The sequence below is a fragment of the Mobula birostris genome, chromosome 3 (assembly GCF_030028105.1).
Source record: "Mobula birostris isolate sMobBir1 chromosome 3, sMobBir1.hap1, whole genome shotgun sequence".
In the NCBI taxonomy this organism is placed as follows: Eukaryota; Metazoa; Chordata; class Chondrichthyes; order Myliobatiformes; family Myliobatidae; genus Mobula; species Mobula birostris.
This window is the reverse complement of record NC_092372.1, coordinates 210,168,855-210,187,537: the sequence shown is the minus strand read 5'-3', so window position 1 is coordinate 210,187,537 and position 18,683 is coordinate 210,168,855.

Below are 18,683 nucleotides of genomic sequence, written 5' to 3'. Positions count from 1 at the left end.
GGATTTTATTCCTTGGTGATCTTACAGCGATCTGAGAAGCGATCTTATGGAGGTGTATAAACTCATGAGGGGTATAGACAAGGTGAATATTCTCAGTTTTTTCCCTCAGAGTTGGGGAATCAAGAACTAGAGGGCCTAGGTTTAAAGTGAGAAGGAAAAGATAAAAGAGGAACTTAAAGAGGCAAACACGAGAAATTCTGCAGATGCTGGAAATTCAAGCAACACACATCAAAGTTGCTGGTGAACGCAGCAGGCCAGGTAGCATCCCTAGGAAGAGGTACAGTCAGCGTTTCGGGCCGAGACCCTTTGTCAGGACTAACTGAAGGAAGAGCTAGTAAGAGATTTGAAAGTGGGAGGGGAAGGGGGAGATCCAAAATGATAGGAGAATCCAGGAGGGGGAGGAATGGAGCCAAGAGTTGGACAGGTAATTGGCAAAAGAGATATGAGAGGATCATGGGACAGGAGGCCCAGGGAGAAGGAAAAGGGGGAGGGGGGAACCCAGAGGATGGGCAAGGGGTATAGTCAGAGGGAGAAAAAGGAGAGAGAGAATGTGTGTATAACGGATGGGGTACGAGGGGGAGGTGGGGCATTAGCAGAAGTTAGAGAAGTCAATGTTCATGCCATCAGGTTGGAGGCTACCCAGACGGAATATAAGGTGTTGTTCCTCCATCCTCAGCGTGGCTTCATCTTTACAGTAGAGGAGGCCGTGGATAGACATATCAGAATGGGAATGGGATGTGGAATTAAAATGTGTGGCCACTGGGAGATCCTGCTTTCTCTGGCGGACTTCCTAAAGAGGCAACTTCTTTTACATAAAGGGTGGTATATATGTGTGTGGAAAGAGCTACCAGAGGAAGAGGGCAGGTACAATAGCAATATTGAATACAGGTGCATGGATAGGAAAAGGTTATGGCTTTGATGGGGCATCTTGGTCAACGTGGACCAGTTAAGCCGAAGCGCCTCTTTCCGTGCCAACTAACAAGGCTGGAAATCCAAGACCTTCTCATCTCTGGCTGCTTCCAGAAACTGGCAAGTTTCTCGGCTGAGCACCAGGTGGCGCTCCAGAGCGCCAGCAAGGACCGTCTGGAACTGGAAGCAGCTCTGCCTTCAAAGTCAACAGCACAGTACTGCACCGCAAATTAGAACAGTGTCCCGATAACCAAAAGCATTTGAAATTTGTTTACGAACATCAGACGTTTTCATTGTTCACTTTTACTTATTTCCAATAATTTGTTGCCCCATTCTAACTTTTATTTATTTTTAGGTGAAACATTTATTGCCTACCCCATAATCGCCTTCACACTGAGTGCTTTGGGCTATTTTAAGGGTCGCTGAGAAGTTATCCCCAATATGGGCTATGGAGTCACGTACAGATAGATTCAGTCAAGGACCCATTTGACCTGCAAGGGTGATTCGGCTCGATTAAGCTTTAGTTGTCACTTACATCAAAACATTCAGCATATTGCGCTTTTTTTTCGCGTCAATGACCAACACAGTCCGAGATGTGCCGGGAGGGGCAGTCTGCAAATATCGCCGTGCTTTCGGTGACTCCCTGCTGGCCACCATGCGCCCATTTGCACCAGCCCCACTTCATTCTCCCCACTTTTCCAATAACTCCCCTTCCCGCCCACAAAACATCAGAAACATTTGACAGGCAGTAAAAACCCGCCTCCCTGTTTTCCTGTCAAAATCTCCTAATGTCTCCAACAATAAAAATTACAAGTTCAGTGAACAATTACAAATAGATTCAAATAAATTAAAATGCTTGCAAATAAGTATTAATATTAAACCAAATGCAACTAATTTAAATATTTTGGTTGAACCAATATTTCGGTGACCTTCAACATCACTGCAATTAATTTTAACTGGGCAAGACTCAGTTTTGATTTAACTGTGAACCAAAATTTTAAAAATTAGTTAAGACAGAAATAAAACAGTTTATATCTGGAAACGTGCAGTAAAACAGAATGTGTGTGTTTCCTAATGAGAGTTTGCTCAGGTCAGATAAGCTCCCTACACTTCACTTTAGGAAGTGAATACATGTAAATCCTAGTTAATAAACTGGCTGGGTACTGTCTACGCCACCCCAAGCTACCTGCCAGCCTAGTCATCATATAGGAGCCCAAGCACGGGAGGATGAACCCTGGGCGCCCTCCCAAGACTATGGTCAACACGCTCCTAGAAGACAGCGGCACGGCTAATGTAGATGAACTGAACACACTGATGAGGGAGAGGGAGAAGTGGAGAGTCCGTCATCGCGCCCGACGCCGGCCCCCTAGGCCTGAGTCGACATAGTAGTAGTAGTAGTAGTAATAAACTACATTCAATGGCTACTTTATTAGGTACACCTGTACACCTTATTAATGCAAATATTTAATCATCCAATCATGTGGCAGCAACTCAATGCATTAAAGCATGCTGATATCATCAAGAGGTTCAGTTGTTGTTCAGACCAAACATCAGAATAGGTGAGAACAGTTATCTACGTGACTTTGACTGGGGAATGATTGATGGTGCCAGATTGTATGTGCCAAGGGAAAGATCTGAGCATGTGGGAACGGGGGAGAGGGAAGTGGAGAGGGGATGTCCACAGACCCACCAGAATGCCATGAGAGGAGCTTGGTAAGAACTTCAGGGATGACAACATCCCCCCCCCAACAACGGAAGCAGAAGGGGTGAAATCTCATGTCCTCGATGAACTATAAGTGCTTTTCGCAATGACAGAGTGGAGGTCCCCACTGGGTAGGTTCTTCATGCAGAAAAGTTATTTAAGCAAGGTGCCCAGGAGGAGATGCACAGACTGCAAAGGGAGGTCAAAATCAGATCTAGGTCACTGGTGCTGTGAGCAGCTGCTCACTTTTTACAGAACGTCAGGTAATCTCAGAAGACCTGAGGTTGTAAATTGATTTTTTTTGTCAGGAAGGTCCAGGTTGGGTGCGGTGTGGCTGAAGTCTCTTTCAGTCCATTCTTCACCAAAGGACATACAGTATCTTAGCATCCTGTCCCATCTCCTTATACACTCTGGATGGCCAGGCACAAAAGTAATGATGGCTCAAAGTTTCGGCCCAGAGCATCTACTCTCCACAGATACTGCCTGACCTGCTGAGCTTCCCTAGCATTTTGTGAGTGTGGCTCCAGATTTCCAGCATCTGCAGAATCTTGTGTGTTTGTGATGCCTCTCATAATGGATCAGTGTCACCACTGAGGCAGTCACCGCATAGCCACCTCAGAAGTCAAATGCTCAAGAAAACACTCCCTCAAGCTCAGTCTGCAGACCTCGGGAGGTGGTTGGGCAACCTGCAGTCCATTCTGTATCTCCCCAAGTGAAAATCAAACGAACTCTGGATGCTGTAAATAGAGTCACCGAACACTACAGCACAGAAACAGGCCCTTTGGCCCATCTAGTCCATGCCAAGTTATTATTCCACCTAGCCCATCGACCTGCACATGGATCATAGCCCTGCAGACCTCTCCCTTCCATGTTTTTTAAGAGAAACTTATCCAAGCTTCCCTTAAATGTTGAAATCGAACCACCATCCACCAATTCCCCCGGTTGTTCATTCCGCCCTCTGAATGAAGAAGTTCCTCCTTAAACATTTCACCTTTCACCTTTAACCTCAGTGGAAGAAGTCTGCTTGCATATACCCTATCTATACCCCTCATAAATCTGAAAGAAAAATGGAAAATTCTGGAAATACTCTGCAGGTCAGTCTGCATCTGTGGGAAGAGAAACTGAGTCAAATACCCTTCAACCGAAGAGGACTCCTGGAGGAGAAGTGAAAAATCAGAAAAACTGCTGGAAAAATAAACTAAGTTGATAGAAATAAAAACAGAAGGTGTTGGAAATGCTCAGCAGGTCAGACCCCCTCCACGGGAGGAGTATCCATCATCAGGGATCCTCACCACACCGGCCATGCTCTTCTCTCGCTGCTGCCATCAGGTAGAAGACACAAGTGCCTCAGGACTCCCATCACCAAGTTCAAGAACAGTTATTACCCCTCAACCATCAGGCTCTTAAACAAAAGGAGTTAACTACAGTCACTCCTTTTCTGGTGTTCCCTCAGCCCATGGTATCACTTTAAGGAGCCTTTGTCTTGTTATTTCCTGTTCCTTGTTTATTGGTTGTTATTTATTGTTTATTGCTATTTACTTCTATTTGCATCTGCCCGGTTTGTTGTCCATCAATTCTGTTTACAGTTGTTGTTCTGTAGATTTGCTAAGTATTTGAATTTGGATTTGAATTTATTTAAATATTACATCCACCCACAATGTGAGGGAGTAAAAATCTTTGTGTTACGATTCCGTCGCATTGTACGGACATGTGAATATAAAAGTTTAATGGCTTGTACAAAGAAGCTGTCCTGTAGCCTGTTGGTCCTGGCTTTTATGCTGCGGTAGAGTTGGCCAGATGGAAGCAGCTGAAACAGTTTATGTTTGGGGTGACTGGTGTTCCCGATGATCCTCCAGGCCTTTTTTCTGCACCTGCTGCGGTAAATGTCCTCAGTGGAGGGAAGTTCACAACCACACATGTGCTGGGCTGTCCGTACCACTCTCTGTAGAGCCCAGCGATCAGGGTTGATCAAGTAAGAAAAAGAATCTCAGGGTTGTATGTGGTGACAGGTGTGCACTCAGGTAATAAATCTTGCTTTGAACTCCGACTGGAGCTATAATTTGTGTCAGTACAGGCAGGAAGGTTGGCATGCAGCTAGTGGCATCATTGTGTGTCAGTATAATGCTGGGCAAAGATCAGGAGCTCTATCATGGATAGTGTGGCCCTGTCCACTTTGGGAATTGGTGCAGTTTCACTATGACAACTAACATGATCCATTCCAGCCAAAATTAAATTTAGTGCAATTAGTTCTTTTAAAACAGGTGGTACCCGGCCTTGTTGCTTGACTGACTATTCTTATTTCTGATTCCCCACAGCCCTACAGTTCCCGTTCATGAGAATGGGGATGGGGTTAGACCAGGTACACCATCCAACAGCATACCTCAGAATCAGAACCATGTTAATTAGCATCGACATAAGTCATAAAATTTGGTGTTTTATGGTGGCAAGACCATAAATTTACTCATCAACATCATCATTATGTGCCATGTGGTATGGTGTGGGTGACCATGGTCTATGACCATGATTGTCCTTGGCAAATTCTACGGAAGTGGTTTGCCTTTGCCTTCTTCCTTACAAGATGGATAATCCCAGGCTTTATCAACACTCTTCAGAGACTGTCTGCCTGGCATCATAACCAGGACTTGTGACGTGCACCGGCTGCTCAGACGGCCATCCACCACCTGCTCCCATGGCTTCACATGACCCTGATCGGGGGGACCAAGCAGGTGCTACACCTTGCCCAAGGAAAAATTACTATAAGTTATAATAACTAAATAATGGTGCAGAAGGTGAATAACGACCTAACATTCGTGGGTTTGCGGACTGTTCAGAAATCTGATGGCAGAGCGGAAGAAGCTGCTCCTACAATGTTGGTTGTAGTTCTACGGGCTCCTGTACCTCCTCTTTGATGGCAGTATTGAGAAGAGGCCATGTCCTAGATGGTTGGGGTCTTTGAAAGTGCCTTCGTTTGAAGATGTCCTCGATGCTGGGGAGGTTTGTGCCCATAATGGGGCTAGACGAGTCTATGATCCCCTGCCGCCTCTCTCGTGTGTGCTCCGGTGCAGTGAAACCTCAACTCTAGCTGCTTTACAGGCACAGGTAAATATTATGGTGCCATAGTATTGGGCTTTCCCTAGTGCCTCGGCCTTTATTTACCCATCCCCTTGCCTCACCCGCAGCCAACCGGATTAAAGCGGTGTCACGATTGCGCGGCTGTGTGCAGACTGACTGACGCATTTCCCACAAGGTAGCCAAGACTGCATACGAAAGCAGCTCGCCCTTTGTGCGGCACTGAAGGTTACCCTGGGGTCACGAAAGGCGCTAAGGAAGTGCAAGTGTCCCTTCAATGGCCCTTTGTGCGGCTGCTCTTGCATTGACGCCTAATGAGAAGCGTAGCATTTCAGGAGCTGCAGTGCAGCCAGTCAATTAGTAGGCAATTGAATCCGAAACCTAAGAGCAGAGGCAAGGAATCCAGCCTCGTGATCCAGGGCAAGTAACTGACAGCATGTGGAGAGGAACAAAAGTGACGGAAAATGTCCCATTCTTCACTACTGCCAATCCTCACGCTGGTAAGGACGCAGCCCTGACAGATGGCAACTCTTTTATGCAAAATATTCAGTGAGTTATTGATTTGTTTTTACACTAATTCAAATGCTTTTCAAATGATGTTTTTAGAGGGTCTTCTCCCCCGCCCCCCCCCCCCCAACAACCATTATATTTTCACCTAGACCGGGCATACTGTTTACGTCGTTGGAGAACTTGACTTTGAGGACTTACTGACTCTGACAGTGTGAGACAGCTGAATTAACACCAGTAGGTATGGTCAAAAACCCAGCATGGCTCAAAGAGCTTGTCATTTAAACAGTGAATATTATATTCATCTCCACAGCAATTGGAGCTGTCAACAGCAGCAAATTCCAAATGGGATTTACCATCAGGAATAGATTAGACCCAAGACTCTAGATCCCATTTAAACACACAAAGGTCTGTTTATATTTATTTTGTTTTGGCGGAGTGACATCTTTAAAGCAGGTCGCACTTTTAAGAGATTGATTGACAATCTGTACAGATGAGTGACTCGTTGTTGCACAACGACGTCCAATTCAGCTCTCTTGAAAATGTCATTTGTAAACATTTTAATACAAAAAAATATACAAAGTAATTACAGTATTTTTAAATTTTATGATCGTAAGAGATACCTTAAAAGTTATAATTTAATTAATTTCTTTACATACAAATTAACCCATGGATTTATATTATAATATTTACAATATAGCTGTTGATAATGAAATAAAAACATATTTCACTACCGGTAGAAAAAACAATTTTTTTTAAAGATACAGTATGATAACAGGTCCTTCCAACCCAATGGGACTCTGCCGCCCGATTACACCTGTATGACCAATTATAGGAGTAGCCCGGCACTGCAGTGCAGTGGTTAGCACAACGCTTTACGGTACCAGAGACCAGGGTTCCATTCCTGCCGCTGCCTGTAATTCAAGGTACAGTTTCCCCCCGTAGGGAGTTTGTATGTTTTCCCCGTGAACCATGTGGGTTCACATTAGGTGGCTGGTTTTCTCCCACAGTCCAAAGACATTCTGGATGGTGGGCTGATTGGTCATGGTAAGTTGTCCCATCATTAGGATTAAATCGGGGGATTGCTGGGGTGCGTGACTCGAAGGGCCAGAAGGGCCCATCCTGTGCAGCATCTCAATAAATAAAAATAAATAAACCCTCAGTGTTCGGAAGGTGGAAGGAGAGTACAGACTCCTGACAGTCACTGGGAGAGATTACAGACTCCTTACGTCACGGGGAGAGAGTACAGATTTCTTACAGTCTCAGGGAGAGAGTAGAGACTCCTTACGTCACGGGGAGAGAGTACAGACTCCTTACAGTCTCAGAGAGAGAGAACAGACTCCTGACAGTCACAGGGAGAGAGTACAGACTCCTTACATCACGGGGAGAGAGTACAGACTCCTTACAGTCTCAGGCAGAGAGTACAGACTCCTTACAGTCACTGGGAGAGAGTACAAACTCCGTACAGTCACAGGGAGAGAGTAGAGACTCGTTACAGTTTCAGGGAGAGAGTACAGACTCCTTACAGTTTCAGGGAGAGAGTACAGACTCCTTACAGTCACGGGGAGAGAGTACAGACTCCTTACAGTTTCAGGGAGAGAGTACAGACTCCTTACAGTCACTGGGAGAGAGTACAAACTCCGTACAGTCACGGGGAGAGAGTACAGACTCCTTACCATCATGGGGAGAGAGTACAGACTCCTTACAGTCTCGGGGAGAGAGAACAGACTCCTTACAGTCACAGGGAGAGAGTAGAGACTCCGTACAGTCACAGGGGAGAACACAGACTCCTTACAGTCTGAGAGAGAGAGTGCAGACACCTTACGGTCTCGGGGAGAGAGTACAAGCTCCTTACAGTCACTGGGAGAGAGTGCAGTCTCTTTACAGTCACGGGGAGAGAGTAGAGACTCCTTACAGTCACGGGGAGAGAGTACAGGCTCTTTACAGTCACAGAGAGAGAGTACAGACTCCTTACAGTCATGGAGAGAGAGCACAGACTCCTTACAGTCACGGGGAGAGAGTGCAAACTCCTTACAGTCACAGGGAGAGAGTGCAAACTCCTTACAGTCTCGGGGAGAGAGTTCAGACTCCTTATCGTCACAGGGAGAGAGTACAGACTACTTACAGTTACGGGGAGAGCTAGCAGACTCCTGACAGTCATGAGGAGAGAATACAGACTCCTGACAGTCACGGGGAGAGAGTACTTACAGTCTTGGGGAGAGAGTGCAGTCTCCTTACAGTCATGGGGAGAGAGTAGAGACTCCTTACAGTCTCAGAGAGAGAGTACAGACTCCTTACAGTCTGGGGGAGAGAGTACAAGCTCTTTACAGTCACTGGGAGAGAGTACAGAATCCTTACAGTCATGGGGAGAGAATACAGACTCCTTACAGTCTCGGGGAGAGAGTACAAACTCTTTACAGTAGTGGGGAAAGCATACATGCTCCCTACAGTCATGGGGAGAGTGTAGAAACTCCCTACAATCACAGGGAGAGTTTACAAACTCCATACAGTCTGGGGGAGAGTGTACAGACTCCATACAGTCTCGGGGAGAGAGTACAACCCTACAGTCTCGAGGAGAGAGTACAGACTCTTTATAATCTTGAGGAGAGAGCACAGACTCCTTACAGTCACGGGGAGAGTGTAGAAACTCCCTACAGTCTCGAGGAGAGAGTACAGACTCTTTATAATCTTGAGGAGAGAGCACAGACTCCTTACAGTCACGGGGAGAGTGTAGAAACTCCCTACAGTCTTGGGGAGAGTGTACAAACCCTACAGTCACGGGGAGAGTGTAGAAACTCCCTACAATCACAGGGAGAGTTTACAAATCATACAGTCTCTGTGAGAGTGTACAGACTCCATACAGTCTCGGGGAGAGTGTACAACCCTACAGTCTCGGGGAGAGAGTACAAACCCTGCAGTCACGGGAAGTGTGTACAGATTCCTTGCAGTCAGCTGCAATAATTGAATCTGCTGCTGCAGTAGCATTATGCTAACTGCTGTACTAAATTGTTTTATGCCTTATGTCAGTGATCAGGAAATTACTGGTGAAAATTCATAGGGATAGGGTTGATGTACATCTAGAAAGGTAAGAGCAAATCAAGGACATTCAGTTTGGCTTTGAGTGAGATAAATCCTGCCTCAGTAATTTGATTGAATTATTTTAGGACCTCAGGAAGCTCAAAGCAGCCTGGTACACAGGTGTTCGACACCCAGCTTACTATCTGGCCTTGGAACAAGTACAGGGAAGTATCTTTGACCTCACTTTGGTCACAGTTGGCTGGTGCTGGAATCTGGAGCGGGGAAGAAGGAGCTGTCCACTTTTCAGATCAACATCTTGCATCATGACCCTGCATCCCGTCCTGATGAAGGGTTTTAACGTGAAACATCCACTGTTCATTTCACCCCCACAGTTACTGCTCGACCCACTGAGTTCCTCTGGCAGATTGTTTGTTGCCTGCTTTTACCTGTCTCTGAGGATCGTCACCTTGTCAGGATGGAGAGGCTTTTGAGTTCCTGAGATCCCAAGAGCAATGCCATCTGGTCACCATGGCGATAAGATCAAGGGGAAGGCCCAAGGCAAAGAGCGCTCCAACCAAGACCTCAACAGTGGAGCTGGCGGAAGATTACACAGCTCAATGGCAGTGAAGGGACACCAGTGGTCTTGCATTCCACACCACTGGACTCTGACCCTGATCTGTCGAGGACCATCTGTTGGCTGCCTGGGCATTAGCCTCCCCATGTTAAGTAAAGTCGCGCGCAGACATTCTCCATCCAGGGAAGTCACCATAACATCCAAGAGTAACTCCCATGGTGATCAGCAAATGACAAAGTGGGCAGGATTGTGAGGTCTGGAAGCTCCTCAGGATATGTGTGGACCTTGCAGCCACCTGAAGGCCTATCAATAGGCAACCCCTTGTCAGAACATCATACATGACTCCAGTGATCGCACTAATACTGATACTTTGTCGGAATGCCGTTGTTTTCTCCGAAGGATCATGCTTAGGAAGTCCTCCAACTGAATAAACCACACTGATATGTTTTCAAGTACTATAAATCCAATATTTTTTGGATTGAGTAGTGAATTAGGAAATAAACAAACAATTGTCCTACCTCTCAAATTGGATGCACCAGTATTTCTGCACAGTGAGAGCAGAGGACTACAGGGTCAAAATTGCATCAAAAACAAGAGAAAATCTGTAGGTGCTGGAAACCCAAGTAACGCACACAAAATGCTGGAGGAACTCAGAAAGCCTTAAGGCATCTATGGAAAAAAGTAAATAGTCGATGTTTCGGGGCGAGACCCTTCAGCAGGACTGGAGAAAGAAGATGAAGAGTCAGAGTTAGCTGGGGGGAGGGGAGGAAGAAACACAGCGTGATGGGTGAAACTGGGAGGAGGGAGAGGTGAAGTAAAGAACTGGGAGGTTGATTTGTGGAAGAGATACAGGGCTGGAGAAGGGGGAATCTAATAAGACATAGGAGCAGAATTAAGCCATTCAGCTCATCGATTCTGCGCTGCCACTCCAGCACGACTGATCCCGAATCTCACTCAACCCCATTCACCTGCCTTCTCACCATATCCTTTGATGCCCCAACCAACCAGGAAACCATCAACTTCCAACTTAAGTATACACACGGTCTTGGACTCCACAGCAGTCCGTGGCAGAGCATTCCACAGATTTACTACTCTATAGCTAAAAAAATTCCTCCTTACCTCTGTTCGAAAGGGTCTTCCCTCAGTTTTGAAGCTGCGTCCTCTGTTCTGGATTTCCCCACCAAAGGAATCATCCTGAACACATCCACCCTATCTAGTCTTGTCAACATTCAGTAGATTTCAATGAGATCTCCATGCATTCTTCTAAATTCCAGTGAGTCCAAGCCCAAAGATGCCAAACTCTCCTCATATGTTAATCCATTCATTTCCAAAATCATCCTTGTGAACTTCCTCTGGACTCTCTCCAATAACAACACATCCTTTTTGAGATATGGGGCCCAAAACTGTTGACAATACTTCAAGTGCGGCCTGACTAGTGTCTAATAAAGACTTGGCATTATTTCCTTGTTTTTATATTCTATTCCCCTTGAAATAAATGCCAACATTGCATTTGCTTTCTTTACCACAGATTCAACCTGTAAATTAACCACCTAGAGTCTTGCACGAGGACTCCCAAGTCCCTCTGCACCTCTGATGTTTGAACCTTCTCCCCATTTATATAATGGTCCGCACTATTGTTCCTTTTATCAAAATACATTATCATATATTTCCCAACACTGTATTCCATCTGCCACTTTTTTGCCCATTCTTTCAATTTGTCTAAGTCCTGCTGCAATTGCATTGATTCCTCAGCACTACCTAACCCGCCACCTATCTTCATATCATCTGCAAACTTTGCCACAGAGCCATCAATTCCATTATCCAAATCACTGACTAACAATGTGAAAAGTAACGGTCCCAGTACTGACCCTGAGGAACCACTAGTTACTGGCAGCCAACCAGAAAAGGCACCTTTTACTCGCTGCCTTCTGCCTGTCAGCCATTCCTCTATCCATGCCAGAATCTTTCCAGTAACACCACAGGATTTTATCTTGTTAAGCAGCCTCATATGTGGCACCTTATCAAATGCCTTCTGAAAATCCAAGTAAATGACATCCACTGCCGCTCCTGCTTGTTACTTCCTCAAAGAACTCTAACAGATTTGTCAGGCAAGATTTCCCTTTACAGAAACCATGCTGACTTTGACATATTTCATCATTAGTCTCCAAGTACATCAAAACCTCATCCTTAATAATAGATTCCAACACTTTCCCAACTGCTGAGGTTAGGCTAACTGACCTATAATTTTCTTTCTTTTGCCTTCCTCCCTTCTTAAAGAGTGGAGTGACATTTGTAATCTTCCAGTCCTCCAGGACCATGCCAGAATCAAATGATTCTTGAAAAATGATGACCAATTCATACATTATCTCTTCAGCAACCTCTCTCAGGACTCTGGGATATAGTCCATCTGGCCCAGGTGACTTATCCACCTTAAGACCTTTCAGTTTGCTTTGTACTTTTTCCTTTGTAATAGCAATGGCACTCACTCCTGCTCTCTGACACTCACAGACCTCTGACACACTGCTAGTGTCTTCCGCAGTGAAGACAGATGCAAAGTACCTATTAAGTTCATTTGCCATTTCTTTATCCCCCATTACTACCTCTCCAGCATCATTTTCCAGTGGGCCAATATCAACTCTCAGCTCCCTTTTACTCTTCATATAACTGAAAGACTTTTGGTAACCTCCTTTATATTATTGGCTGGTCTGCCATCATAGTTCATTTTCTCACTTCTTAAAGGTTTTTTAGTTGCCATTTGTTGGATTTTAAAAGCTTTCCAATCATCCAAATTCCCACTCACTTTTGTTATCTTATATGCCCTTTCTTTGGCTTTTTTGCAGTCCTTAACTTCCTTTGTCAGCCACGGTTGCCTACCCCTGTCACTTGAGAACTACTTCCTTTGTGGGACACATCTATACTGTGCCTTGTGAACTATACCCAGAAACTTCAGCCATCTCTGCTCTGCCGTCATCCCTGCCAGTATCCTCCTCCAATCCACCTGGGCAAGCTCCTCTCTCGTGCCTCTGTAATTCCCTTTATTCCATTACGATACTGATACATGTGAATATGTTCCTCCTTCTCAAATTGCAGTATGAATTTAATCATATTATGATCACTGCCTCCTAAGGGTTCCTTTATTTTAAGCTCCCAAATAAGATCTGTATTACACAACACCCAATCTAAGGTAGCCTTTCCCCAAGTAGGCTCAAGGACAAGCTGCTCTAAAAAGCCATCTCGTAGGCATTCAACAAATTCTCTCTCCTTGCAATCCAACACCAACCTAATTTTCCCAATCCCCCTGCATATTGAAGTCCCCCATTACCATTGTGTCATTACCCTTATTACATGCCTTTTCTAGCTCCCTTTGCAATCTTAACCCCACATCTTGGCTACTATTTGGAGGGTTATATATGATTGCCATATATGGTTTTTTACCTTTGCAATTTCTTAATTCCACCTACAAAGATTCAACATTCTCTGACCCTCTGTCACCTCTTTCTAAAGATGTAATTCGATCTTTTACCAACAGAGCCACACCACTGCCTATGCCTTCCTGCCTGTCCTTTCGATACAAAGTATAATGTACAAAGTACATAATAGACTGGTTGGGCACAGGAGTACATTCAGCCAGAGGCTCATCCCACCGAGATGCAACACAGAGCGTCATAGGAAGTCATTCCTGTCTGTGGCCATCAAACTTTACAATTCCTCCCTTGGAGGGTCAGACACCCTGAGCCAATAGGCTGGTCCTGGACTTATTTCCTGGCATAATTTACATATTACTATTTAATTATTTATGGTTTTATATTGATATATTTATACTCTATTCTTGGTTGGGGCAACTGTAACGAAAATCAATTTCCCTTGGGATCAATAAAGTATGACTATGACTATGACTGTGACTATGACTATATCCTTTGATGTCAGACTCCCAACTATGGCTTTCTTTCAGCCACGTCTCAGTGATGCCCACAATGTGTTACTGACCAATCTCTAACTGCGCCATGAGTTCGTCCACCTTATTCCGAACGCTACACGCATTTAAATACAGCACCTTTAGTCCTGCATTCTTCGCCCTTTTGAATTTTTGGTCTGTCTGCATTTGTACCCAATTATTGACTTGTCCTTCCTTACATTCATGTTACATCCATCATCTACTTGTAAACCTGCTGGTTCATCCTCAGCTCTATCATCCTGGTTCCCATCCTCCTGCCATATTAGTTTAAACCACTTCCAACAGCTCTAGAAAATCTGCCCACAAGAATATTGGTCCCACTTAGGTTCAGGTGCAACCCGTCCCTTTTGTACAGGTCCCACCTGGCCCAGAAGGGGACAGGAGAGGACAGACAACCATGGAAGAAAGAAGAAGGGGGAGATGCACCAGAGGGAGACGATGGGCAGGAATGGAGATAAAGTGAGTAAGGGAAATGGGAATGGGAAATAGAGAAGGGGAGGGGCATTACGGAAGTTTGAGAAATCGATGCTCATGTCATCAGGTTGGAGGCTACCCAGATGGAATACAATGTGTTGCTCCTCCAACCTGAGTGTGGCCTCATTGCAACAGTATAGGAGGCCAGGAATGGGCATGTCAGAATGGGAATGAAAAGTGGAATTAAAATGGGTAGCCACTGGGATATCCCGTTTTTTTCTGGCAGATAGGTACTTGGCGAAGCAGTCTCCCATTCTACATCAGGTCTCACCGATATACAGGAGGCCATACCAGGAGCACCGCATACAAGAGATGACCCCCAACAGACTCACAGATGAAGTGTCACCTCACCTGGAAGGACTGCTTGGGCCCCTGAAGGGTAGTGAGGGAGGAGGTGTAGGGGCAGGTGTAGCACTTGTTCCACTTCCAAGGATAAGTACCAGGAGGGAGTTCAGTAGGAAGGGACGAATGGATAAGTGAGTCACTTAGGGAGCGATCCTTGCGGAAAGCAGGAAGTGGGGTGGGGGAGGGAAAGATGTGCTTGGTGGTGAGATCTCATTGGAGATGGCAGAGGTTAAGGAGAATTATGTACTGGACGCAGAGGATGGTGGAATGGTAGGTGAGGACAAGAAGAACCCTATCCCTGGTGGAGTGGCAGGAGGATGGGGTGAGGGCAGACTTGCGCAAAAATGGAAGAGATGTTGTTGAGGGCAGCTTTGATACTGGAGAAAGGGAAGTCCTGTTTTTTTGAAGAAAGAGAACATCTCCTTCATCCTGAGAGCAGATGCAGAGGAGATGGAGGAATTGAGAGAAGGGGATGACATTTTCACAAGTAACAGGGTGGGAAGAGGTATAGTCCTGGTAGCTGTGATAGTCAGTGGGTTTGTAATAGACATCAGTGGATAAGCTATCTCCAGAGATAGAGACAGAGAGATCAAGAAAGGAGAGGAGGGGCTGGAAATGGATCAGGTAATTTTGAGGGCAGGGTGGAAGTTGGAGGCAAAGTTAATAGGTAAGCTGTATGGACCTTCCTCCTTAAAGAAGCAAAAGAGGCAAATGGCCTTCATGTAAGACCCTCAGACATAGGACCAGAATTAGGCTATCAGCCATCGAGTTTGCATCACAACATTATGAAACATTAACTTCCCCAGAGCCAAGTGTATTCTTATGCATGTTTTGAACAAAAGGACAATGAAATGTCACCAACCACCCTGACAACTCCGGATGCATCTGTCACTCAGAGTCACCAGTCAGATCAGCCCTCGGGTGAGTGAACCCATGGAAAGAATCTGGGCTGGATGGACTCCCTACTCATGTCCTCAGTTCGAGGGCAGATCAATGGAAGAGATTCCTGAAGAAGGGTCTTGGCCCGAAACGTCATTCATTTCGATAGGTGCTGCCTAACCTGCTGAGTTCCTCCAGAATTTGGTGTATGTTGAGTTGGGGAAAGTACTTGCAGACATTTTTTAACCTCTTCTTACTTCTTTCTGAGTTTCCAACCTGCTTTAAGAAGACCACATCACCCTGGTGCCAAATAAAAATAAGGTAACATGCCTTAACAACTGCTAACTGGTGGCTCTGACATCAAACATCCTGAAGTGCTTTGAGAGACTGATCATGGTATATATCAACACCAGCAATCCATTCAACGTCATCCCACTGGAACTCACCTAATGCCAAAACAGGTCTATGTCAGATGCCATCTCCTTGGCCCTGCACTCATCTCTGGAACATCTGGAAAACAGAGACTCCTGTAGCTCCACCTTCAGTGTTATAATTCCAGACAAACTCATATCCAAATTGCTATTCCTAGGAATCTGGATCGCTGTCTCTACTTGGGTCCTTGACTTCCTGACCAACAGACTGCAACAGGTAAGGATAGGCGGCAATGTTTCTGCAGTGATTATCCTCAACACTGGTGCCACTCAAGGCTGTGTCCTCAGCTCTCCACTTTACTCCCCGTACACTCACAGTTGTGTGGCCAGATTCATCTCTAACTCCACTCACCGATGAATAAACTCTTCTCGGGCTTCCAGCCGGGTACAGGTATCAGGTTTAACCAACATTTTGATGACAGACCCTGCCTTCTTCATCAGGGATGATGCCTGGGCACGTTTAGTCCGGTGGTATTCATACACCCATTGTCCAGGACAGGGGTATTTATACCACAGGACTAGACGTCCAAGACATCATCCCTGATGAAGAAGGCAGAGTATGTCATGGAAACATTGGCTAAAACTGATACCTGTATGCAGCTGGAAGCCTGAGAAAAGTTTATTCATTATATACACCAGGAAAGCACTAGATCGTTCTTCCATTTACGGTTCGCAGGCAGCAACACCTAGCGGGCTATATCTCAAATAACAGTGAGGTGGAGTATAGGAAAGAACCTGGTGAGATAGTGTCGTGATAATAAACTTTTCCTCGGTGTCAGAAAAATAAAAGAGCTGGTCAGTACTTCAGAAAGTGGAGCAGAGTACACACCCTTGTATGTATCAATGGTGCTCAGGTGGAGGAGGGTTCAAGTTCTTAGATGTAACTACCACCAAAAACTTGCACTGGTCCAGCCATGTAGATACCATGGCAACAAAGCACACCAGCACCTCTATTTACGCAGAAGCCTAAGGAAATTTGGAATGTCTCCATTGAACCACGGCAACTTTTATGGGTGAACCACGGAAAGCATCCTATTCGGGTGCATCACAGGTTGCTATGGCAACTGCTCTGCTCAACACCTCTGAAAGTATGGAGATGGCTCATAGACTATCACCGTGTGCTCGTGGAGGAACAGCAGGCCTTCTCTGGCACGACGGTTGCTGGCATCCGATTCAACCCAGGAGCTGCAAATGGCAGGCTCATGACTTGACCCAGGAGCAGAGGAACAGCAGGGTCCCCAGGAGGAGACGGGAACAGGAGATTAAACATAGGAGTACCAACAGAGCCTCTAAGGAGCGACTAAGCAACACCACAAGACAATTCATTCTCTCCAATACAATGACTCCGCTAAGCCTCTGACCAAGAGTCCTCCTTAAATGATCATAAAATGTGGGGAATCATGTGCCAGTCACAAATAACTTGACAAGATTAAGTACAAGGGCTTAACAGCTCTGGTTAAGATACCGATTAGTAAATGCAGGTGCTCAAGAACCCTGGAAGCTCAAAGCTGTTCGACAAGCTGTGGAACTGCAGGGCTCATCATACAGACCAGCTTCCCCTCCACTGATTCTGTCTACACTTCCTGCTGCCTTGGGAAAGCAGCCATCGTAATCAAAAATCCCTCACACCCCAGTCCCCTCTTCTCCAACAGCAATACCTACGTTGGGCTGCTGTTTATTGATTACAGCTCAGCGTTCTACACCATCGTCCTCCCAGTACTAATCAGCAAGCTTCAAAACCTGGGCCTCTGTACCTCCCACTGCATCTGGATCCCTGACTTCACATCAGGAAACTATAGTCAGAGCAGATCGGAAATAACATCTCTTCCTCACTGCCAATCAACACCGCTGCACCTCAAGGATGCCCACTGCCCTACTCTCTCTACACCCATGACTATGTGACTCGGCACGGCTCAAACGTCACCCATAAATTTGCCGATGACACAACCGTTTTTGGCAGGATTTCAGATAGCGATGAGAAGGCATACAGGAGTGAGAAAGATCAGCTGGTTGAGTGGTGTTGCAACAACAACCATGCACTCAACGTCAGTAAGACCAAGGAATTGATTGTGAACTTCAGGAAGGGGAAGTCGAGGGGACACACACCAGTCCTCACTGAGGGACCAGCGGTGAAAAGGACGAGCAGTTTCAAGTTTCTGGGGTGTCAAAATCTCCAAAGATCTATCCTGGGCCCAACATATTGAGGCAATCACAAAGAAGGCACGACAGCAGCTATGCTTCATGAGAAGTTTTGGGGAGATTTGGTATGTTGCCAAAGAATCTAGCAAATTTCTACAGAAGTACGGTGGAGAGCATTCCAACTGGTTGCATCATCATCTGGTATGGAGAGGCCACCGCACAGGAAGTTGTAAACTCAACAAGATCCATCATGGACACTAGCCACCTCAGCATCAATGTCACCTTCAAAATGTGATGCGTCAAAAGGGCAGCATCCGTCATCAAGGGCACCCATCACCCAGGACATGCTCTCTTCTTTTTGCTACCATCAGAGAAGAGGCATAGGAGCCTGAGGGCATATACTCAGCAGCTGAAGAATAGTTTCTTCCTCTCCATCATCAGATTTCTGAATGGACAATAAACCAACTCATGAACACTATTTTTTGCTCTATTTTTACACAGCTTATTTAATTTATATATATACTGTATATGTCTGCGTGTGTGTGTGTGTGTGTGTGTGTGTGTGTGTGCGTGTGTGTGTGTGTGTGTGTGTGTGTGTTTCTTATTGTAATTTATAGTTTCTTTTTATGTATTACTCTGTACTGCTGCAGCAAAACCACAAATTTCATGACATGGCAGTGA